This window comes from Stegostoma tigrinum, chromosome 2 (assembly GCF_030684315.1).
Source record: "Stegostoma tigrinum isolate sSteTig4 chromosome 2, sSteTig4.hap1, whole genome shotgun sequence".
Taxonomy (NCBI): Eukaryota; Metazoa; Chordata; class Chondrichthyes; order Orectolobiformes; family Stegostomatidae; genus Stegostoma; species Stegostoma tigrinum.
Window position 1 is genome coordinate 63,231,125 of NC_081355.1, and position 25,753 is coordinate 63,256,877.

A 25,753-nucleotide genomic window follows, 5' to 3' on the forward strand; every position below is an offset into this window, starting at 1 on the left:
GGTACGTTAGTCAGGATACTAATCCAATATCAGTCAGGGATATCTTGCCAAATCAGTAGAGGGGATGAACCACAGTCAATCCTGGGGACCTGGGCAATAATGGCGAGAGGGCTTATCAGAGAGCATTCCTTAAAGCTCTGGAGTTCTAGGAGTGGGAAGCTCAAGTCTGGGATTGGTATTCATTGAATTAGGTCACTGATAAGAAGGGTTATCCTGAATGCGCTTTAACATGGGGTGCATATATGGCCAACAAGGGCATGGCAAACTGCAAAACCATAGGCTCAGGAGGTACACTGGGGATATTCGCAGTTATGTAAAGGGAGTGACATGAATGGGATGGGGGTGTGGGAGGGTAGAACCAAAAGGCCATCGGGGACACAGAAAAAGCAACTCAAATACATGACTGTTGCAAGGACCACAATGCATCTCAGACAGAGTCTGCAAATCACTCATGAAGACACAAAGTTGAAAAGCTGCCATCTTCGATCCAAAGTCAACCACATGATAATGAGAGAAAATGGCTGTCAGCACATGCAGAATAGGTAAGGTAAGTTATTGTTTTCCTCTTTGGGAGTGGGGTGTAATCCTTTGAATGTTACATCAGCAACTGAATTAATCATGTATCTATTGACTCTACAATGCCACCCATCTGGCACCAAATTGCAATTTCTTGGCAGCTTGTTCTTTTTGCAAGAATTATAATTAAAATTATGACCTTAGTTGATTATGGTCATTACACAGTTTGCATCAATAGCTTCCTCGCCATGTCAGATATGCAAATCTATTCAGGTTCTAACTTAAAAGTCTGTCCTGGGTTTGCCATTTTTGAATTGCATTTCATACCCGATACTGGAAGACAATGCTTCAGAGCTGCTATATCTGCTCACTAAACTGTCAGTATGCAAGGGCATGGACTGTGGTTCAAGGATGACTTTTTTGGAGAGGGAGTGCTATTACAGTGGGTCAATGCATTAGCATTTTGCTTCTGTAACATTCATCTGAATAAGGTTACATATCTCAATGTATGGGGGCATGATATTGGCCTACTTACAATACGTCCTTGTCACGTTATGTCAGGGTATGACGTAATGCTTTATTGTGATTGATGTGGAGGGCTCAGGAATACTATTAGTGAATGGTGTTCTCTGTCCAATATTCCCACAGATTATTGAGTCACACATCTGGCACGGATACACAGTGCAGTTGGTGGAAGCCTTGTGCCCGTCAGGCACAGATGAGGACTGTATTGAAAGTGAGAGCAATCACAATGCTGTCTGCAAGCACAGCAAGAAAAGCAAATTCAAGTAGTTGCCTCAGTCTCCAGAGGGGGAAATAGGGGGTGAAGAGCCCTCATAAAGATGGAGAAGGATGACCAGGATCTACTTATACTGACCTCACTGTCATTTTCTACAAACAGTGCACACACAGGCTAAGGATGACCTGGACCACTATCAGCACAGAATTGAGTGACCTCCTGGGGCAGGACTCAGGTCAGAAGGACTGGATGACCAGCCCAACCCAGTGACTATCATTGCAATAATCATGTTGAGTTTTTATGTCAGCAGTTCGCTTGAAGAAGCAATTGGAGACCTTTGTGAAATCTCCCAATTCTAGACACACAAAAGCATTCAAAATGTCACAGATGCCATTTTCTCTAGAATGTATGTTTCTCCAGAAATTCATTTTCTCTAGAATTCTCCAGAATTCACAATTCTGTTGTGAGGAAGGGTCACTGGACCCGAAATGTTAACTCTGATTTCTTTTCACAGCCACTGCCAGACCTGCTGAGCTTTTCCAGCTTTTTCTGTTTTTGTTTCTCCAGAATTCAGCAGTTTATATCTTTCCCCTATAATAAGGACAGTCAAACAGTGCAGGCAGTGGACATCCCAACCATTACTGGCTCCCGTCAGGAACTGTAGATTGCTATACAATAGGACACTATAGATTACACATTGAGGCTTCTATCACTAACCACTAGAGACTGTCAACAGAAAAAGCTTCCACATCTTCCAAGTTCAACTTACCTTTGATCGTCAATGCCAAATTCTGGGGGTCTGACATGATGCCTGCGTTGAGGAACTCTCAGGTCCCTGTGTCTTTCCAAGTTCCTGAGCCATACAAGGATGACTGCTAAGAGTCTAAAGCTACCCCCTCTAAACGTAACTCCTGACACCTTTACAAAACCCTCAGGCTAACACAGCACAAGGATACAATGCTGCTCAGACTTCCTTCAGGGCCAGACTGAAATAGATCAAAGGCCTCCTTTAGATGAGATTTCAATGCCCTGACTTTTCCAGAGGGGCCCTAAGTGTAATCCAGAAAAGAGGTGCAGCATCATTATGGTATGCTATACCCTTCACAACTAGAGCCAATAGATAGGGGAATATACTAGGTGCAAACAAAATGGGAATTAACATTAACTTCTGGGTCACAGTTATATAGCTGTACAGCATGGAAACAGATCCTTCAATCCAACTCATCCATGCCAGCCATAATCTCATTTGCCAGTATTTAGCCCATATTCTTCTAATCCCGTCCTATTCATGTACCCATCCAGGTGCCTTTTAAATGTTGTACCAGTCTCCACCAATTCCTCTGGCAGCTCATTCCAAACACACACCACCCTCTGTGTGAAAATGTTGCCCCTTAGGTCCTTTGGGATGAAGATGACAATGAGGATTAGGACACTGATCAAGAGGAACATCCAAGAGACCACGGCAGAGTTATGCATGAGCATCAAACACAAGCCAGGGAGAACATAATTAAAATTCACTTTCAGGAGGAATGAGCAGGATTTTAACTTCCTTGCATTATGTCGTTTGCTGTACATTATATGGCAAACCAGTCCCTGGTCAGTCCATCTGAATGCATCTACCTTCCTTGAAATTTTCATGGATCAATATTTACTTTTAGCCATATGACTGAATGCATGATATTTATGACTGAATGCATGATATTGATAGCTGATCCCACCTCAAAAATTTATAAACTTGACAGGCCCTCCTCACCATTCAGTGGTCACCGAGACAGGGAAGTAACATCAACATTAGGCTCAGTAGGCTTTTCAGGCTTCAGTCAGTGAATGATATCCAAGTGTTACACAGTGCAGTCCCTAATGATTGGCAGCAAGTTGGGAACAATCCTGACGCACCTCCTTCTCATCCTTCCATTGTCAGTCAGCCATCCATGCTTCAGATTGTCTGCGGATTGCTGAATTATGCCAAAATGCTCGAGCATCCTGTAGGACAGCGTTTAATGTGAGAGAGGCAGCAATTTGTGTGGTTTCTCTTAGCAGGCCACTGAGGTAGCAGGGAGAGTGGAGATGTGAGCTGCTCTTTGAACACCTCCCAGCCTTGAATGTGGTCCCTTCAAAAGACAGAATGAATGAACCTTCATCTCCAGGGATTGTGAAATCATCACTGATTCTGTTCTCTCACTCAGAAGGTGAGTTTGAATATGGATATCTATTCAGGGCAGACCCTACCACAGACCCCGCACCATAATTTTAGCCTCAGTGTTGTACATGTTAAAGTTCAATGTCTTGGCTGCAATAACAAAGTTACAGTTCAAGTATTCCTGACATCTGATGCTAATTGCTGTAATAAAGTCAGTTGCGTGTGAGAGATGACCAATGCTTGCCCATTACAAATTCTTTCACCCTTGGGATGTCTAAAAAGGTTGCTCCTGAGGATCTTGATGCACTTTGACAAAGTCATTAATGGCCAAGATCTTGGGAATCATTTTCTGTTTCGAGGTCAGCAGGGACCAGTCTCCAGCAGTCCTCCGAGTGCCAGAGACCTAGGGCACTTCTTCCTCGATTAGCTGCACAGACATGTCAGTGGTGTGTTCACCAGACTGAGCTCCCGAGGCTAATCTCGAAAACAGATCCCCTCCATCCCGAGGTGAGAGTCCCTGAGCTGGAGGAGGGTGCAGGTCAAAGCCTCGCCAGTGCCCCTCTGAAGGCTCACAGGCTTCTCCTCAGAATTGGAGATGGAGCTAAAGGTCTCAGTGCTGGCTAATTGTTAGCAGAGGTTCACTGGGTGCCACTAGAGTCAGCATAAGAGAAGAAAAGGAGTTACTTGTGCAAGACAGATAAAAGCTTGAGCAGGTTAGCAACCAATTAGCACTGGTGGTGTATGCAATGGAAGTCAAACAGTTGCTTACTGATAAGTTCTCCACATCCTGAGAGTGGTTACACACTTCTCCAGCCATACCAACCATCTTCTCCTTGTATGGGATGAGGAGCTTTTTGAACATCACCTCCTCATTGGTCTATGCCTTCTCAACCAGATTAAGAGATTTTTTTTCCCCCTGTATTGAGACAAAGCTGTGCTGGATGTGATGGAAGGTCATGAGAGGGCCATGAGGGTGATGCAGGAAGAGTAGAAGTTGTGCCCTCGGTGAGGGAGTAGCAGCCAGGGAGGGTTAGTAGGTGAAAGCATTTGAGTGGACGTGAAGAATGCACTAGTGAGTGTTGTAGTCCATGAGCGCCAGTGAGTGGATAGTGCAGTGGTAAAGTTTGAGTGACTGGTGGCCTTGCGAGTGGGAAATGTCATTAAAAACAGTAGCATTTACCCTGGTGCAGTGTAGAAGATCACTTACTTTCGTCCTGCACTGCTGGGCATTTCCCTTGACCAGGAACACTGCACTAGCCTTAAAGCCATCTCCCATATCCCCAACCCAATGCTGCCAGACCCAACACACACTTCCAGGCTCCAGCACAACCCTGTTAGATCCGAAACAGACGCACAGCCCTCAGCACAATGCTGTCATCCTGTCAATACTCATCCTTGATGAATCCTTCTGTAAATAGCACTAACTCCACATCCTGAACCAACCCTCCTGGACTTTACACACACTTTCCAACACGTCCTCCACCACCACCTACAACCAGACCCTTAAAAACCTGACACCCACCTCCTACCCATCCCTCAAAGTAATCCTGCTGGAGATGAGACCCAACCATCCCATTCTATAGCCTGATTCTGCCAGACCCAACACTGCTCAACGCAAAATCCACTCTTAATGTGACTCTAATGGAGCTGATGCCCACCCTCACTTGACCAGATCCTGCCAGTCCTGACAACCCCCATGTCCCCAGCTCCACTGACCATGCCAGATCCAACAACCAACCTGGCCACACACCCACCCGTCCCCACTAACAACTCAACCTGGCCTGGCTGGACCTGACATTTACTCACTACCCACTGACCTTGCGCAGCCAGATCAATTAAGTCCCCACCCTAATCCACACCTCCCTTAATCTGACCTTGCCAGAACCAAAATCATTCAGCCCTAACCCAGCACTACCCTCAACTCAATAACGTTCATTGTACTGATGTGTTCTTTACTCAAAATAATAATCAGCCAAATGATCGAGTGCAGAAAAATCATTTGATGAATCAGTATCTGCATTCATAATCTATCCCAAAGTTCTTTCCAGGCATTAACTTCAAATAAGGTGAATGCACACAGCTTCCCAACCTATCCAGTTTTGTTAGGTTTATGCAACTTCTTATCCACAATTATTTTGCGAAAATATAGCATTACTTTCCCAGGCCCTTTTCTATACATAGCAATCCTGGTCTCATACAGTGATCAGCATTTGCTTTTTATTACCACTTCATTAAATACCTGTACCAATTATGCCTGGTTTGTAATCTCACAAACTCATCACCATACTTTTGTCACTGACATCGTTTGCAATTCGTATCTATTTTAGCAAGATTAACACATTTGCAGAGAGATTGAGAAATCCCATTTATCTCTGTACTCACGCCTGTACATTATTTTAGACTAACCTTTAATAATTCTAATTTGTCATGTTAAAGGAACAGAATCAGTCAAGCCTCCATTCTGTCTTTTTTCAGATTTTGTCCAGTAATTCTTATCTACTTCCAGCTAACCTTCTCCTATAGATACCTCTCCATGTAAACATACATTTACACTCTCCTATTGTAAAAGTTCTAATAGGGTGTGCAGACAGCTATTTTGTACAAGTTGCACTATCTTACTGAAAATAATAAAGTGAAGAAATCCTTAAAAATGTTGTTTAACTGAAAAAGTAATTTGAAATCAAATCTAAGTAAGCTATATTTGATAAGTATTTGTTAAAGTCATAGCCTTATTGTTTTCAACATAAAATGATTTCCTCAGAATCAAGATAACAAGGCGTGGAGCTGGATGAGCACAGCAGGCCAGGCAGGATCAGAGGAGCAGGAAAGCTGATATTTCGGGTCTGGACCCTTCTTCAGAAATGGGGGAGGGGAAGGAGGCTCTGAAATAAATAGAGAGAGGGGGAGGAGGTGATAGAAAGTGGATAATGGTGCAGACAGGTGGAAAGAAGATGGACAGGTCAGGGAGGCAGGGATAAAGCTAGTAAAGGCGAGTGTAGGTAGGAAGTGGGGGTGGGGGGTAGTCAGTGAGGTGGGAGGACCGGATAGGTGGGAGAGAAGATGGGTAGGTCAAGGAGGCAGGGACGAGGCGGGGGGGGGGGGGGGGGGGGGGCTAGTCTTGGGATGAGGTCGGGGGGTGGGGAGATTTTGAAGCTAGTAAAGTCCACATTGAGAATATTGGGTTGTAGGGTTCCAACGTGGAATATGAGGTGCTGTTCCTCCAGTTTCCAGGTGGCTTCATTGTGATACTGGAGGCGGCCAGGATGGACATGTCATCCAGGGAGTTGGAGGGGGAGTTCAAGTGGTTCACGACAAATGACAACATCTCCCAGTCGCAAACCGCTTCAACTGCCCCTCCCACTGCCTCGAAGAAGGATCCAGACCCAAAACGTCAGCTTTCCAGCTCCTCTGCTACTGACTGGCCTGCTGTGCTCATCCAGCTCCACACCTTGTTATCTCAGAACCCAGCATCGACAGTTCCCACTATCCCTTCCTCAGAATAAAGTAGCTTCTCCCAGTCTCCATGATGTCACTGTACAACTTAAGGAGGTAGTGCTTAAAGTTAATTGACATTTGGAGGTCAGGTAATGAGTATAAATCAACAGTACAGCTTACAAAAGTTACCTTCATTCATTTTGTTACAGAAACATGGCAAATTTTACATTTTCTAAATCACAGTTTGACCATATAACAGCATGTCTCACTTGTCCAAGCTCTTTGCTTTTCCATCTTCTCCATTTAATGCTTGCGTCACTTTCTTTGATCCTCAAATCTCTTGTCTCTCTGAACTTCACATTTCCCTATCTTTCTCCGCAGTCTCTCTCCTCTATCCCTCAACTACGTATCTCTTATTCCCCCAATGTCTTTCACTTCACTACATAAATCTTTTACTCCCCACCTCCCCCCCCCACCGTGTTACCCAAGTGTTTATTCCTTTAGTGATCAAATTTGTCAGTAGCCTTGTAATCACTGTCTAATAAAGGGTACTTTTGTTGGGCAATCAATGGGCAAGCGATAAACTGCCTATCAGTGTCTATTTAAGCATATCTATCCTGCCATAAAAATGAATGAGACATTGCCTCACCTGGAATTGTCACTGACCTGTGCTTTATGTGACAATTCCCATGTTTCCCTCATAAAAAAGGTGTTTCCATTTACATCTCTCCCCTATAACTTGCAGTGATGGGCTCCGCAGAATTGCAACTGGAAAATTTTCACCCAATAATGTGCAATGAAGTGATGTGAAGATACTGAGTCTCAACAAGGGGAACATCTGATCCCAAACAGAAGTACTGTTCACTCAAATTCCTCTGGAAAATCTGTCTAAAATGCCAAGTCTAATTTTAAACCAGGGCTCTGTATTAGCCATAGTTTAAGGACCACCATTTCTAAGTCAGAAAGTTACAATTTCAAACCACTTCAGACATGTCAGTACATAATCCACGCTGACACACTGGTGCACAACTGAGGGAATGTTGCATTGAGAGATGCAAAGTCTCAGGTAAGATATTTTACTGAAGCTTGTCTTGGATGTACATAAAAGATCCAATTCCATTTCAAAGAAGACAGAGAAGTTAACTCCAATGTCCTTGCCAATATTTATCCCTCAACCAATATCACTAAATTTGCTGGTTAGTTATCTCCTGGTTGTTTGTCAGACAGTGTAATGTCACATTTCCTACAATATTACACCAGTTATTTCAGTCAATGTCAAAAACTTTAGGATGCTCTAAGGTCATGAAAGATGCTACATAACTGCAAAATCTTTTTTTCCTACATGCCAGATCATCCTCAATGAATCAGATAAATGCAACAAATTGATTGGGAAATGTTTTGTCAAACAATAAATCAGTTATCTATATTTTTGCTATATGAAGTTAAAGTAGAAACATTATTCTGAAAGTTAAGATTTTTTAAAATTTTGTGTAACCTAATGTATTTTAAGCTTAGTTATTAAATTGCTTGGTTATTCAATCAATAAACCAATTTTTATTATGGTGAAGAAACCCCATTGCTGTCTGTGTAATGAACAGAAGCTTAAAATGCTAATCCTACAACTGTTATTCTTCCAAACTAAGTACGTGACAATCAAGCACTGGCAATCCCGTTCCTTTTAATTCATTGTGTAAAATTAAATGTCTCTAGCAAGGCTGGTATTTACCCCCTTTGATCAAGTTCCCATGAGGCAGTTTCTTAAGCTTTTTTCCTCAAATGATTGGAGTCATTTTATGCAACTACTGGGTGGCTAGCTAAGTTACCGTTAAGTGCTAAACATGTGGTCTTGGACTGAAATCACAAAGACCAGACTGGATAATGATGGCTGGCTTCCTTCCCTAAAGCATACTGCTAAACCAGTTAGATCCTCAAAGCATGCTGGTAGCTTAAACAGTCAATTTAGTAATGCCATTTATTTTATTTTTAGATAGATCCCCCCAGCAAAATATGGTTTACTGAGCTCTATCTCAATTGCATCAGTGACTGATGTTAACCATGCAAAACCTTTATACAGAAGTGAAATACAGCCAAACAAATCCTCTTAAATGTAACTATGGATAGGCATCCCAAAACATGAAGCATCTCCTACAAAACATAGAACATACAACCATACAGCACAGGAACAGACCCTTTGGCCCACAACGTTGTGCTGAACATGAAGCCAAATTAAACAAATCCCTGCCTGCCCTTAGTCCATGTCTCTCCATTTTTTGTATATTCATGTGCCAATCTAAAAGGCCCTTAAATGCATCTATCATATTTGCTTCCATGACCAGGCCTGGCAGTGCTTTCTAGACTCTTACCACTCTCTCTGTGGAAAACTTTCCCCTCATATCTCCTTTGGACATTCCCCCTCGCACCTTAAGTTCATGCCCCCTAGTATTAGACATTGCAACTCTGGGAAATATATCCTGACTGTCAACCCGGTTAGTGCACCTCATAATTTTATAGACTTCTATCAAGTCTCCCCTCAGCCGCCACTGCTTTGGAGAGAACAACCTCAGTTTTTATAATCTCTCTTTATAGCTCATACCCTCTAATCCAAGTAGCATCTCAGTAAACTCCATCTGCACCCTCTCCAAAGCATTCACATCCTTCCTGTGGCTACCGGAGTGAATGCAATGACCTCTCCTAATTAAGCCATGTAGCTCTGACAATCTAAAAGCCTTGAGCCAGAGCTTGTGTGAAGTGTGATGAGGGAAGATTAAATGGCACAGATGAAGATGATTCCAAATTCTTTTTGAAGAAACGTAATTTTAATCTGGAACGGACATGGTGAGATTTAAACTTTTATTCTATAGATCATTTATCCTCCTCTTTATACAATTAATTCAGTAACAAATGCATTGCTACCCTATCCAATAATTCTTATGGTCACACATATATGTCAATAAGATTGCCAACTAACATGAAGAAAAGGCAAATGAGACTTATTTAATGATCCATTCTCTACCCTTTATTACTATTTTTCATGCAATGTTACTTTCACAGCAGTAACTACTGGACTTTGGATCTCTCACAGCCTTACTCATGTTGCCCTGAAGAATGTCATATTATACAAGTAGGCTGTGCCTTCGTTTTTCCAATGCTCAAAGCCTTGAAATTCAATCCCCAAACCTCAGCTTCTCTACAGTTCTTTGAGAGCTATAACCTGTAGGTTGCCTTTCACAGACTGCTCACACACTCAAGGGAAGAAAATTGTGCAGGAAAGCTGTACTTCACTGTGGGTGAACTGAATGGTTTGACAGTGAGACTTCTGCCTCTCTGAAAGGAAATCACACTGTCAGAAGCTACCTGTTAATCTGTTTGTCCAACAGATCCATCATTTCAAGCAGCACCAGGCCTCAGTGGTGGGCACTGCTAGAATTGCAAGACAAAAGTCTGAGGAGGATCATGGCTGCCCCAGAAAGTTAGGTCTCTGGGTTTTAGGTGGAGAGGGATACTAGAGCCCACAAAGAAGTGATTGAAGGCTAGGTTTCTGTTAGGGTGGTGGCAAGGAAAGTGGGCTGATATATTTGAGAATGCCCTCTGATGCATACAAGCAATCCATTCTTCCCAGCTTTTCTCACACAGGCCATTAAAAACAGCATACCCACTCCTGTCTGGTCAATCAACTTGTTAACATGCTGAAATAAGAGTAAATTATTTAATTATGGCAGGTGGGCCTTTAATTTTTGTGTCTGCAAATTATGTCATGTGTAGAAAGCTGGTGGACAAGCCAATGTACGTATTTTACATGTCCCTATCAACACCCACCTCCACCCCCAAAACCATGCCCAGTGGGAACACACAAAAATCTAGCCCTATATCTTTGAACAAATGGTCACGTGGTCTACCTCCTCATGGAACCCAGTGTCAAATTTTGTTTGATATTGCTTGTAAAGCACCTTGGGATGTTTTATTATTTTAAAAGTGGTGAATTAATGCAAATTATTGTTATCAAAAATGGCCAGTAGGTGAAATTTTTTGGGGAATTTATTACATGAAATATGGGTAGAATTAGGCGCAACAGTCACAGAAATGTGCATTGCACGTAAAGCTTTAATGTTAAAGATAATTGAATTTATTATAATAAAGAGCACATCTTCAGTGTTAGAGAGAGCAGCTACAGCATTAAGTATCAGTGACTGGGAAAGATCCAGCATGTAGCAACGGTTAAGCCACATTAGCTGATGTGACCCAATGTTGTGATAGCTGCAATTCACCCAGTGTCCTTTGGTTAGGAAAAGGAAATCAATCCTCCTCTAGTTAGCTATTCAGGAACTCCGACTGTAAAAAGGATTTCAGTAGTGACAGGATCAGGCTTCACTCTAAAGCTGCCTGTTGTTGAATGATTGATAGTTAGTGTCTCAGAACATACATGATAGTAATCACGTAGGTAACATGTTTGAGAACTCCTACTCACACTTCAGTATCCAAACTTAAGTCACAACCTTCCAGAAAAGGGAGTTTACAAATGCTCAGAATTTATGCCTTGATGTCAAAAAAGCTGGGAAGTTCCCTGCTCTCTGTTAAATCTCTGATACTGATAGACGATTGAATTCAGCATCCTGAATGAAAAAGAGAAAAATCAGCTAGGATTCCTGACTGCTGCCCATTAGCCCTACTGCAAATACATATGCATTGACAGGGCTAGGCGTAATTTGGTACCATCTGATGTCAGTAACCTACAGCCACTGCTGCGAGTTAAATAATGATCAAACAAACAAGATATCCAAGGGTGTCTAGTGCCTATTGATAATACCCTAGTACTGTATCGAAACCTTCCGAAGCAGGAGAAGGGCGTGTAAAATGGCAGAACGGACCAGAAAATAATCAAGGTGGTGAGCGTGAGGAAGCTGTACTGCTTTATATTCGCTAAATGGGTAGAAGACAAGCCAATAAGGTGTTCTGCATTTCATAATAATCTGGCTGAAAAACGGTGAAAGATTTTTTTTTTGTTCACAGCGTACTACACAAGCTTGACCAAGACAAAAGTCACACATCTGGAATTTATCAACTACTGTGCACTTTATAGCTCATGAGGACATCGCTGTAATATTTGCATACACCGGTAATGGAGGCTTCACATTGGAATAAACTAAACATTGGTGTCATAGTTTTCAATACATATGTCTTTGCTTCTGCACATGTATGGCCCACTACTGTAAGGGTAATAGGTTAACAAATACATCTGCATGTGAGCTCTGATTGAGTTCATTGAATTCCCTTCATCTCCAGTTGCAGATTATTGTGTCTATTTTAACTCCCATCTGATATGTGCTGTTAAACTCATCGACAGGATCTGAATGAGATGAAACCATAAAATTTCATCTGTTTACAGATGTATCAGTTCCCAGTAGAACCACAGAGTGAATAGCCAAGGTCTTTTTCCCGGGGGGGGGTGTCTAAAACTAGAGGGCATAGATTTAAGGTGAGAGTTAAAAGGGACCTGGGGGCAACTTTTTAACCAGAGGGTGGTGCGGGTATGGAAGGAGCTGTCAGAAGAAGTGGTGGAAGCTGGTACAATTACAACATTTAAGAGGCATCTGGATGGACACATGAATAGGAAGGGTTTAGGGGAATATGGGCCGAATGCTGGCAAATAGGACCAGATTTATTTAGGAAAAGCGGACAGGTGCCGACAAGTTAGACCTAAGGGGTCTGTTTCCCTGCTGTGTAACTCGATGAGTCTAATCGCAGAGAGGTACTTACTCTGATAGGACTTGGTGTGAGATCTCCCTTTGCCCTCGATTTGGCATGGCATTTTGGCGATAACACAACGGCACAGGGGAGACAGTTATAAATTCAATTAACAAAAAAGCGGACTGAAGTCCGAAAGAACCGAGGAGGGTTAATTCAACCTGAACAACTCGTTGCAGAAACGGGTGTCCGAGACCTTCAAGGAATTGAAATTTGCAAAAGCTCAACGCACCAGCTCTCAAACTATTGGGGGGGGGGGGGAGGAACAGAGGCAGAAAAAAACCCCCAAAAAACTTTCACTGCCGTCTTCAATAATTCCACCAAAGCAACTTTTAACCGATAATATCCAAACAGCTGCACCATCGAACGGCGCCGTGTTTGCTTCGTAGAGTGACAACAAAAAGCCATTCAACCTGGTTTGAGCTTCGGCATAAATTCACCGCATTTTATACAAATGCTAACAATGAAGAAAGATGTAGGGCTGAACAGTCTAAAAGCTCTCGAGAGTTAATCGTTTCGGGGACGGGTTGGAAACTGCTATCTAGCACCGTGTGATGCACATAGTGAATGCACTAATATATCATTGCATATTTAAATCGTAGGATGCATCGAATATAAATACAATTTTGAGCTACAGTTTTATTTTCCTGACAAATGCAGTCTTTGCTCAGTTTGTCTAATCCCAACACCGCGGGTGCGGGAGTTGATCCCTCAAACCGCAGCTTCATTAGGTTCAGTTCCCGTGCGGACAGACAGCACTCAGCACACACAAAACAATCGCCAAAGCAAAACAATTCACCTCTCACCCACAGCCAGGAAAGGTCAGGCATCAGCAGGGACGGCGGAAGGGACACGAGTTTGCAAAGCAACAGGCAGCGCACTCCTTTACCAGCAGCAAACACGCTGTCTTTACCGCTCCTCCCGGGCACGAGGGGTGGCGGCGGGGGGAGCCTCGCGCAGCCCGTCTCCTGGCAACGCCTCGGGGCCGCGCGCCACTGAAGCCCCCGGGTTTGGAACGTGTCAGCGAGAAAACCCCCAGGCGGCACGTTTCCGCCAACACGCACAGCTCCCCTCCGCGGACCCAACTGGCGATGACATCTGCCGGAGGAGGGCAGAGGCCTCATGCATCGCGGAACTTGGAGAATTCGCTGCAGTCACTGGCATATCCCCTGTGAAGCTCTCGCCTCAGCTGGCTCCAGCCTTCTTCCGTCCCTCTCACAAGCGGGTGGGGGAGCTTCACCCCAAACAACATGCAGCAACCAACTTTAAAGAGACTGTTTTTTAAAAATATATATGTAGCAATAAATAAATGTACCCAGGCCAGCACCCAACCAATTGCCATTCACCAAACTAAAAGCATTACTTCATAGTCAAACTTAACCATGTGTGTTATCGAATTCTCTTATTGCATTATTTATCAACTACATCGCAAGGTAAGAGAACACAAACTCTTCTCGGTCATTCCCCTCTCCGTCCCCAGAACCTTTCCATGCAATTAGGAGTTGGAACACTTTTTACCTCCTGCTTACTCCTTTAAAACCTTCCATGTGAAGCAGCAATTTATTTTGTACATCTTTCAATCCAATCTACAGCATTCTTTGCTTTCCTTTGAAGAGTACAAAGGCAAACTGGGGGACTGCAGTTCACGTCCGCTCGGCCCCCAGACGTGACTCTGACTTTCTCAACACTTGCTATTTTTAACGCAACGTCTTGTTATCGTGCCTTAGGTCCGCAGCAGCGTTCTGGTGAAACTCCACGCGAACTGAAGGAACAGCACCTTGTTTTCCACTTAGGCACTTTACAGCCTGGGTCTCAATATTGAGATCAATAACTTACGACCATTAACTCTGTCCTCCAATTTTCCTCAATTTCCCCTAACATTCTCGTTTTCTGAATTTTGATTTCAGCAGAACTGACCTTAGTTTTGTTAATAACGCATACTATTAACACCTACACTGGAGCTAGAACTATTAGCATTACCTTTGCCTTTTGCTCTGTGACACATATGTTCTTTCATCTCATTGCCTCCTGTCACCCCATCTTTTACTAAGAATTGCAAGGCTTTGCCACCAGCCCACCCTTTGCTAAGAAAGTCTACTGAGAGACATTGCAGCTCATAGGAATTCTGTCAGTTCCAGCTTATTGAAGCTAATTATCTGCAAACAAGCATGTCTCACAAGTGGAGTTTGAATGCTAATAATGTGAAATCATTGAGGCAGTCTGTGATGGTATGACTTTTAAGGGAATTTCAAGGCTACATCTTTGAAGTAAAGACTGGAAATTCATTGGAAAGGTGGCAGACTTTTTATTTATGATTCTCACAGTGATCACTCTTATCTGAGGCTTGGGTTTTGTGAGAAAGTTGTGTGATGATCTAGTTGATGTTCGGCATGTGGTGTTCAACCAATTCTGAACGTTATAAATTTTAACTATAACATAGATTGTTTCCTTTTTAAACTGTAAAAAAATACATTTTTTGTTGAAAATCATGGCGTCTTCTGGTTATATTCTCTGACAATGTGATATGTGAGGGCTTTTGTACCCTGGAGCAACTTTGTTTCGAAGCCATTGAGCTGCTTCTCTCAGGGCATATATAGTATAGTGCGGTGGCACTAGTCATATAGATTGAGGATGGATGATTGATAGAGTTAAAGGAACTGTCTCTTAATAATGTAGTGATAAATTCTGATCATGGTGTATCTCAGATCGACATGTATGTTTGTGTATAGTGTAAACAGTAGACAATATCAATAGCAGCCTAAGTTTCAAGACAGTTCTTGACTTTACCTTCTCCTTGACCAGTCATGAAACCAAACTTTCATGTTTAAAACCACAGGATAAAGTGTAAATATCCAGATCTCAAACTTTTTCTAATTTAAACAAAAGAAATGTTACTGGTCTCTAATCAGATTATCACATAACATTGCAATCTTGCCTGGGATTGTAACAAGTTGTATTCACTGGACTAGATCAGACCAGATATATTAGAAATATAAGAGAGTATGCATCAAGCTGGCAGCATATCATAATCCATGAGAGAGGGAATGATTACTCTAGTCTGTAAAGTGGAGTTTGAATGCTAATAATGTGAAGTCATTGAGGCAGTTTGTGATGGTTTGACTTTTGAGGGAACTTCAAGGCTACATCTTTGAAGTAAAGAATAGAAATTCATTGGAAAGGTGGCAGATTTTTTATTTATGATTCCCACAATGATCACTTTTATCTGGGGAGTGGGGAGGGCAAGGAAGAAAATCAGAAGTTAGTGGCCCAGTTCATCACTTAAATGTGGACTACAAAATTCTGTCCAAGGGTGCCACTGGTTATATCAAGTCTGCTGTGGGGCTGGTGATCTATCTAGACAAGATATGCACTGCACCCAGCAGGAGGAACACTTGCCTCCTCAGCCTTAACCAGAAGGTGGCCTTTGACAGAATACCTTACACTTAGCATATGGATGTGAAATTTAAAATGGGATTTGTGAAAGTAATCTGAAATTATACCAAAATGCTCCATGCAAAAATCAGTAATACACTTTCATCCAATAGACAGGTTTTGGAAAATGTTCTAATCAAATTTGGAGCGAGACAGCGATATCCTCTTTCTAGGGCCTTGTTCAAGAACTGTATCACATCTTCTGCTGAGTTCATCAGGAAGGGTACAGCATAAGAATGGTAACAAACACAGTCAGTGGACTTAGTCATGTCAAAGCTTCCCTGAATATGAACAATGTCATCATTATCTGCTCAGATTCACTGTCAGTTCTCAGATTTATGAGCAGTTAAAACTAGCTTTAGGAAGCAAACTATATCACAGCCCTGATTTTTGGGAATAGACAATAGACAATAGGTGCAGGAGTAGGCCATTCGGCCCTTTAAACCAGCACCACCATTCATTATGATCATGGCTGATCATCCACAATCAGTATCCTGTTCCTGCCTTATCCCCATAACCGTTGATTCTACTATCTTTAAGAGCTCTATCCATCTCTTTCTTAAAAGTATCTAGAGACTTGGTGTCCACTGCCTTCTGGGGCAGAGCATTCCGTACGTCCACCACTCTCTGGGTGAAGAAATTTTTCCTCAACTCTGTTCTAAATGGCCTACTCCTTATTTTTAAACTGTGTCCTCTGGTTCTGGACTCACCCATCAGTGGAAACATGCTTCCTGCCTCCAGATTGTCCAATCCCTTAATAATCTTATCCGTCTCAATTAGATCCCCTCTCATCCTTCTAAATCAAGTGTATACAAGCCCAGTCGCTCCAATCTTTCAACATATGATAGTCCCACCAATCCGGGAATTGACCTCGTGAACCTACGCTGCACCCCCTCAATGTCCTTCCTCAAATTTGGAGACCATTACTGCACACAATACTCCAGGTGTGGTCTCACCAGGGCCCTGTATAGCTGCAGAAGGACTTCTTTGCTCCTATACTCAATTCCTCTTGTTATGAAGGCCAGCGTGCCATTAGCTTTCTTCATTGCCTGCTGTACCTGCATGCTTGCTTTCATTGACTGATGTACAAGAACACCTAGATCTTGTTGTACTTCCCCTTTACCTAACTTGGCTCCATTTAGATAGTAATCTGCCTTCCTGTTCTTGCCAACAAAGTGGATAACCACACATTTATCCACATTAAACTGCATCTGCCATGCATCCGTCCACTCACCTAGCCTGTCCAAGTCACCCTGTATTCTCATAACATCCTCCTCACATTTCACACTGCCACCCAGCTTCGTGTCATCAACAAATTTGCTAATATTACTTTTAGTGCCTTCATCTATATCATTAATGTATTGTAAACAGTTGCAGCCCCAGCACCAAAACTTGCGGTACCCCACTGGTCACCACCTGCCATTCCGAAAGGGACCCATTTATCACTACTCTTTGCTTCCTGTCAGCCAGCCAATTTTCGATACAAGTCAGTATTTTGCCCCCAATACCATGTGCCCTAATTTTGCTCACTAATCTCCTATGTGGGACTTTATCAAGTGTGGGAACTGGGTCAACTGATCGTTTGACCTCCTCATCGTCAGTTCAGGCTCCCAGAATATGCTGATATGGCTCAGATGGGTTGTGGCAATGAGCATATACCCAAAGAACATATACCCAATTTGATACATAAATTGAACATGTGAAAGCTTGCCATTAGGAACCAAGACATCAAATGCCTGGTGCTGTTGGAGTGGTTCTACCTGATGCAGGTCTGGCCCATACCCTACTCCAGTGCCACGGTAATTAGTTGAGCTATCTTCTATTTAAACTGAGATCAAGAGCGATTCATGTCTGCTGGACACAATGTACAAATCCCTAGATAAAGTGGTAAAGCATACTCAACACAATGGTCATGATAATTATCACCTTCGTGTACAGCTTCAACAATTGTGAGTAAATCTTTAGTAAACAAATATTATGTGTCACTTTGTACTGAATTTTTACCTGTCCCAATTTTGCATAGGATAGCCATGTACATCACCAGGGAATGCTTCATTATTCAGTTGGACAATGCCATATTACCAGTCTCCCATGAAAATAGTTGTACAGAAAATCTGCTTTGCCCTCCAAGTAGTGGTTGGTATGTAACATCAACAAGGCCCTGTAGAAAAATAAAATGGTGGATCCTGTTGGATTATTCTGAAAGCCAACTGTCAAACTATTTGGCAGGATGCCCCATCACCAGAACTTTTAAACAAAGACAAAGCTTGAATGGAGTGAGAAGGGACTTCCTATCAGATCCTTCCTGCATACCCGGAATCTCAACCCCTCCACATGTTACCCTCAATGTGGTTGCAGTATCCTTACTTTCTTCCTTCTGGAATGCACCTTTGCAAACCAGGGTCAGAAAGAGATGTAATGATTTTTGTTAAGGTTCATCCAAAGCAGGGTCCATAACATAGGATTCTAAATTATACAGGTTGTTTCCAGAGACACACACTTTGATAGAATGATCAACTCTAGGAAAGGAGCTCTTTGACCTGCCTGAAACTCTTGACTTTCAGTGCAAATAATCATCAATTGCTCAGTGTTATGGACTGACAAATTTCAAGGTGCAGAAACACACTAAAGCTTGGGGTAACCACCTTCAAGGCTCAGTGGAAAAGGCCACAAAACTGGACCTGCCTATCCTAATGCACCGAGGGGCTAGAAACTGGGGGAAGCTGTATGCATGAAAGAATGCTTCACATGTAATGCAACTTGTCGTGTGAATATAACCTGTATTGACAACTGTAGTGAAGCAGCTCATGTACTGTGTTGAAAGAAACCGATCAGTATTTCACTTTGCTTTGTGATAAATTTAAACAGGTACATAGCATACTTTTACAAAGTTTATAAATAAAGTATATTTTTGGGAAAATAGCTTTTGGGATCCAGCTGCCTATTGCACTGGTGAATAACAAAGCTAAATTCATACAGAATGGACAGTGAAAGTCAGAATGGTCCTTCACTAGGGACAAATTACGGTATATTGTTCAAATATTCAGGCTTAAAACTAGAGATAAATTTTGTGTTACTTGGTGAATTGTGTCTTTTCTCAATTTACTAGCAGAATTTGTCAGTATTTTAAATTTACCCGCTATTTGTGTGATCAAGTGTATATTTTTAGCAGAGCATTTGCTAAGCTCATTTGTTAACATCCAAAAGATTCACTTTTACACTGTTTAGGAATCCTTTCAAGATAAATGTTCAGAGACAGTGAGAACTGCCGATGCTGCAGTTGGAGATAATACAGTGTGGAGCTGAATGAACACAGCAGGTCAGGCAGCATCAGAGGAATAGGAAAATTGACATTTTGGGTCGGCACCCTTCTTCAGAAATGGAGAAGGAGGAAGGGAACTCCGAAATAAATAGAGGAGGGATGGGGCTAGGGATGGTAGGTGGGATGGTGATGGGCGAGTGCAGGTAGGCAGTGGTTGGGATTGGTCAGTGAGGTGGGAGGAGTGAATAGGTGAGAGAGAAAACTGACAGGTGGAGGAGGCAGGATTAGAGGGAGGGTTGGTCATGGCATGAGGCCGGGGGTGGGGAGATTTTGAAACTGGTAAAGTCCACATTTAGGCCATTGGGCTGTAGGCTCCCAAGGTGGAATATGAGGTGCTACTCCTCCAGTTTCCGGGTGGCATCATTGTGACACTGGAGGAGGCCCAGGATGGACATGTCACCCAGGGAGTGGGAGGGGGAGTTGAAATGGTTCACGACTGGAAGGTGTTGTCGTTTGAAACGAACAGAGCACGGGTGCGCTGCAAAGCAGTCTCCGAGTCTCCGCTTTGCCTCACCGATGTAGAGGAGGCCACATTGGGAGCTAATGATGCAATAGACCACATTGGCAGATGTACAAGTTCACCTCCCCCACCACTGCCAACCTGAAACATCAACATTCTTACTTCTCTGATGCTGCCTAGCTCCTGAGATAAACGTTCATATGTTTTATACTGACACTTGACATTATCGCTCCTAAGAAGATATCATCATAGAATCCCTACAGTGTGGAACAGGCCCTTTGGCCCAATAAATCCACACCTACCCTATAACCCACCTAATCTACACATCCCTGAACACTTGGGGCGATTTAGCATGGCCAATCCACCGAGCCTGCACATCTTTGGGCTGTGAGAGGAAACTGGAGGATCTGAAGGAAAACCATGCAGACACGGGGACAATGCAAACTCCACACAGACAGTTGCCCGAGGGTGGAATTGAACCCGGGTCCCCAATGCTGTGAGGCTACAGTGCTAACCACTGAGCCACCCTGCCACCTGACATGATATATAACAGAAGCCTTAAAGCAGCATATGAGTGGAATGGGGATTTCAAGCATTATGTGCTCAATGAACGGTGAATTAGGCAAACAGAGATGGGGTGTGCTTTTTCTCTTTTATTTAAAGAGGTGAAGTAAAGTGTGGCAGGAGCAGCATTTATGCAATAGTTGGGGGTTGTGGATATTGGAGTGCTGGGGGAGAAAGGATGTTAATAGTTCAACATTCCAATCACTTAATCTGAACTATCTACATCCTTTCTCCCCCAACACTCCAAAGCCCCACTGTTGCATAAATGCTGTCCCATCCACACTTTACTTCAGCCCTGATGAAGAGTCATCTAGACTTGAAACATTAGGTTAGATTTCCCTACATTGTGGAAACAGGCCCTTCGGCCCAACAAGTCCACACCGCTGCTTGAAGCATCCCACCCAGACCCATCCCCCTATAACCCACACACCCCTGAACACTACGGGCAATTTAGCATGGCCAATCCACCTAGCCTGCACATCTTTGGACTGTGGGAGGAAACCGGAGCACCCAGAGGAAACCCACGCAGACACGGGGAGAATGTGCAAACTCTGCACAGACAGTCGCCCGAGGCGGGAATCGAACCCAGGTCCCTGGCGCTGTGAGGCTGCAGTGCTAACCACTGAGCCACCGTGCCGCCCCATAACTAGTTTTGTCTCCATGGATGCTGCCTGATCCAATGTGCAATTTTTGTTTACAGTTCAGATTCCAGCATCTGCAGTAATTTGCTCCTCCAATGCAGTGATCTGAAGACTACATCAAGTCCAACCTGCTTATGAGCATAGATATAGAAGAATTGAGTGATTGAACTCATGGCTAGAAAACTGATGCAGAAAAATAGATATCAGATTTCCGAGGCAATCAGACCGGCTCAGGGACAGGTGGGACCTGTACAAGATGAACAGAACATTTTGTAGCAGGATCAGGCTAACATTCTCACAAGGAGTTTTGCTGGTGTTGTTGTCCAAGATTTAAACTGGACTAGCAGACAGAAGGATGGAAACACAAGATGGAGCTCAGAATCAAGGGAAGCAAAACTAGTAAAAGGCAGTGGGCAAAAACTGAAGACAGATGAAGCAGAGGCAAGCATCAAATATAATCAAAATGGAGAACAATGTTAAACAAGTGAATTAAAGAGACTCTGACAGTGTTTAGCATTCATAAACAGATTGATGATTTGAACGCACAGTTCTTTTTTAATTCATTCGCGGGACATAAGCATTGCTGGCTGGCAGCATTTACTGCCTTTCCCTAGTTGCCCTCGAGAAGGTGCTGGTGAACTGCCTTCTTGAATGGCTGCAGTCCAAGTGCTGTAGTTAGACCCACAACACCATTAGGGAAGGAATTCCACGATTTTGATCCAGTGACGGTGAAAGAACATTGCTATATTTCCAAGTCAGAATATTGAGTGACTTGGAGGGGAACTTGCAAATGGTGATGATCCCATGTATCTACAGCACTTGCCCTTCCACATAGAAGTGGGCACAAGTTTGGAATGTGCTGCCGAAAGATCTTTGATGAATTTCTGCTGTGCATCTAACAGACAGCAAATGCTGCTTCTATTGAGTATTGATAGTAGAGGGAATGGATGCTTGTGAATGGGATGCCAATCAAGCAGGCTGCTTTGACCTGGACAGTGTCACGCTTCTTGACTGTTGTTGAAGCTATATCCATCCAGACATCATTACATTTTCGACTTGTGCTTTTTGGAGTCATAGAATCATACAGCATGGAAACAGACCCTTCAAACTAACTCGGCCATGCTGATCGGGTTTCCTAAACTAAATTAGTCCCTTTGCCTGCGTTTGGCCCATCTAAACCTTTCCTATTCATGGACCTGTCCAAATGTCTTTTAAATGTTGTAAATGCATCCTGCATCTATTGCTTCCTCTGGCATTTCATTCCATATATGCACCACCCTCTGTGTGAAAAAGTTTCCCCTCAGATTCCTGTCAAATCCTTCCCCTCTCACCTTAAAAAAATGCCCTTTTGTTTTGATTCCCACATTCTACGGAAAAGACCTTTTTTATTCATCTGATCTATGCCCCTCATGATTTTATAAACCTCTATAAAGTCAGTCCTCAACCTCCTATGCTCCAAGGAAATGAATCCCAGCATTTCCTTTACAACTAAACCCTCTAGTCCTGGTAACTTCCTTGTAAATCTTTTCTGTACCATTTCCAATTTAATAATACCCCACCTATAGAAGGACAAGTACTATATGCAGTACTCCAAAAGTTCCCTCACCTATATCCTGTTCAGCAGCAACATGATATCCAACTCCTATAATCAATGCTCTGACCAATGAAAGCAAATGTGTCAAATACCTTCTTCAACACCCTGCATTTATCCAAATTAAACTCCATCTGTCACTCCTCAGCCCATTGGCTCTGCTGATCAAGATTTCCTTGTACTCTTAGATAACCTTCTTCACTATGCACTATACCACCAATTGTGGTGTCATCAACAAACTTACTAACCATGCTTTCTATATTCTCATCCAAATAATTTAAATAAATGACAAACAACAGTGAACTCAACACCAATCCCTGCACAGCACTACTGGTCTCAGGCCTCCGGTCCGAATAACAACCATCTACCACCATCTTCTTTCTCCTATCCTCAAGCTAATTTAGTATCCAATTAGTTAATTCTCAGTGGATCACACGTGATCTAACTTTACTAACCAGTCTACCGTGCGGAATCTTGTCGAAGTCTATGTAGACAATGTCTACCATTCTGCCCTCATCGATCTTCTTCATCATGTTCTCAAAAATCTCAATTAAGTTTGTGAGGCACAATTTCCCAAACACAAAGCCATGCCAACTATCCCTAATCAGCCCTTCTCTCTCCAATTGCGTGTAAATCCTGTCTCTCAGAATCCCTACCAACAACCTACCCACCACGAGTATCAGACTTACTGGTCTATAATACCTGGGCTTTTCCATGTAGCCTTTCTTAAATAAAAGAATAATATTAGCTACCCTCCATTTTTCTGGCACGTCAGCCACAAATATCTCTGCTGGGGACCCCACAATTTCTTCCTTAATGTCCCACAATGTCCTGATAATAGACTGGCTTTGGGCAGTCAGGAGGTGAATTACTCGCCACAGTATTCTAAGCCTTTGACCTGCTCTTGTGTTTATGTGGGAAGTTGTGTTGAGTTTCTGGTCAATGGTAACTCCAACATTGTTAATAGTGAGGGATTCAGTGATGGTAACACCATTCAATGTCAAGGGAGAGTGGCTAGATTGTCTCTTATTGGGGATGGACATTGCCTGGCATTAGTGGGGCACAAGTGCCACTTGTCAGCCTAAGCCTGGGTATTGTCCAGATCTTCTTGTATTTCAAGAACAAAAACAAAGTTGCTGGAAAAGCTCAGCAGGCCTGGCAGCATCTGTGAAGGCAAAAACAGAGTTAATATTTCTGGTCCGGTGATCCTTCCTCAAAACAGTTCTGAGGAAGTGTCACCGGACCCAAAATGTTAGCTCTGTTTTTTCCTTCACAGATGCTGCCAGACCTGCTGAGCTTTTCCAGCAACTTTGTTTTCGTTCCTGATTTACAGCATCCGCAGTTCTTTCGGTTTTTACTTTGTTGCATTTCAACATGGGCAAGTTGAGGTAAGTACATTTGACTCAATTACCATTACTGAGATGTGGCTACAGGTTAACCAAGATTGGAAACTGTATCCAAGGATATTCTACATTTAGGAGAGATAGGCAGAAAGGAAAATGAGATAGGGTACCACTCCCATAAAAGGACATTACATTGGCAAGAGAGGATCTTAGATCAAAGTATTGATACATAGAGTCAGTTTGAATGAAGAAAAGAAATGACAAGTGGTAGCAAATTTTGGTAGCAGATGTTTGCAGAATTTATATCAACATTTCTGAAGTGGTTGTTCAGTTTTCATTCAGTTTTGGTGATCTCTATGTTCTTTAGTCATATCACTTGACTCTTTCCATCATTGGTAGAATTTCACGGACGTTTGCCCACCCATCACTGCTGGATTTTATAATAGCAGAGGAGGCAGTAGGTGGCCCACCCTCAGACCTATTGAGACTTTTGAATGGACAGTTTATACTGACAACAGGACACGTCCATGTCACCTCGTTGCCATTTTGTGGGCTGAGGAAGGTGGGGGCCAGTGACTCTGCATAACCTTTGTAAAAAAAAACCATTTGTGGGATGTGGGGATAGCTGATTCAGCCAACATTTATTGTCCATCCCAGGATCCTCTTGAGAAGGTGTTGGTGAGTTGTTTTCTTGAACCGCTGCAGTGTATTTGATTTAGCTCTACCCACAACGCCACTGGGGAGGGAGGTCCAGGATTTTAACCTAGGCCTCTTCTTTATTATTGCTGCCTTCTGTAATTGGGATGAAGAATCCAGGGTACAACCACATCCCCATTTGCCATGAAAGGAATTCTGTACACTTTGATGTCAGAATGAAGGTGGGAGTGGGACAGGGAGGAAGATGCTTGTGACAGTAAATCTGATCAAGTGTAATTGTTCTACGTACTATACTGAACCAGTGTGTGTATTCTTGATTTATTCTGCTGCAGTCAGTATCTTGCTGATCTGGTGATTAGTCACAAAATAGATTGAGATCTGTGCACGTCAGTGATCTAGTGAATGCTGATTCCCTCTTGTCTGTCAGATAGAATACTTGTGCTTTCCGTGCAGAATTGCCATAGCATAGCAGCTTCTGATTATCAAAATACAAATGTAAGAGATGAGTGTTCCTCTATATGCAGTTGATTTTACTGTTGCACATTGTATCATTGACATGCAGCAGCCAGGTTCTGACATGGAAATTGTTTGCAACTACTCCCTATTCAACTTTGGTGTGTATTTGCCAATTCTCTTAGGACATCCTATGTTAATAATGGCAAAAGTGGTTTGAATTTGTCCATATAATGTGTTACATTCACAAGCTGCAACACCTGTACACTTCTGGTTGAAGGTCCTTTCAGTCCAAATCCTCACTCTTTTAGTCTTATTGCTAACCACATGTACTTGTTTGCTTTGATGTGGGTATCTGGTGTGCTCCCTGTTGTTGCTACCAGCATGCTGCACATGCTTTATTTTTGGTTGAGCCCATCTTGGAATCTCTGGTTATATCATTGGACACTGATTTCTTGCATTGGTGAGTTCTGTGTCTTTCTCAGAACACAGGAACAAGTGTAGGTTATTCAACCTTTTGGAGTGTCCATGCTAGATCGTGACTGATTATCTACCTTAATGTTGTATTCCTACACCATTTCCATATCCCTTGATGTCAATATTAACTAGAAAGACATTCAATCTATGTCATTAATGCTTTAGAAATTATATTCCCTTCAAAACTGATTTTTTTCTTATATTTCCTGTGTAACATGAGGCTTCATCTGACTGCTACTAT

General features: G+C 42.8%; 1 protein-coding gene across 8 annotated transcripts in view; it reads right to left on the minus strand.

Annotated features, from left to right (window-relative positions):
* lrrc3b (leucine rich repeat containing 3B) overlaps positions 1-14,213 on the minus strand; it is a 54,199-nt gene extending 39,986 nt beyond the window's left edge. For 4 of the 8 annotated variants that reach the window (XM_048561319.2, XM_048561260.2, XM_048561271.2 and 1 more), the window contains exon 1: positions 13,372-13,749. The gene's annotated coding sequence lies outside the window, so the exon portion shown is untranslated. Of the gene's footprint in view, positions 1-13,371; positions 13,750-14,090 lie in introns of those variants that run through there. The other 4 variants (XM_059641621.1, XM_059641623.1, XM_059641628.1 and 1 more) reach the window with 3 other exon arrangements.
* Positions 14,214-25,753: the final 11,540 nt, after the last annotated feature.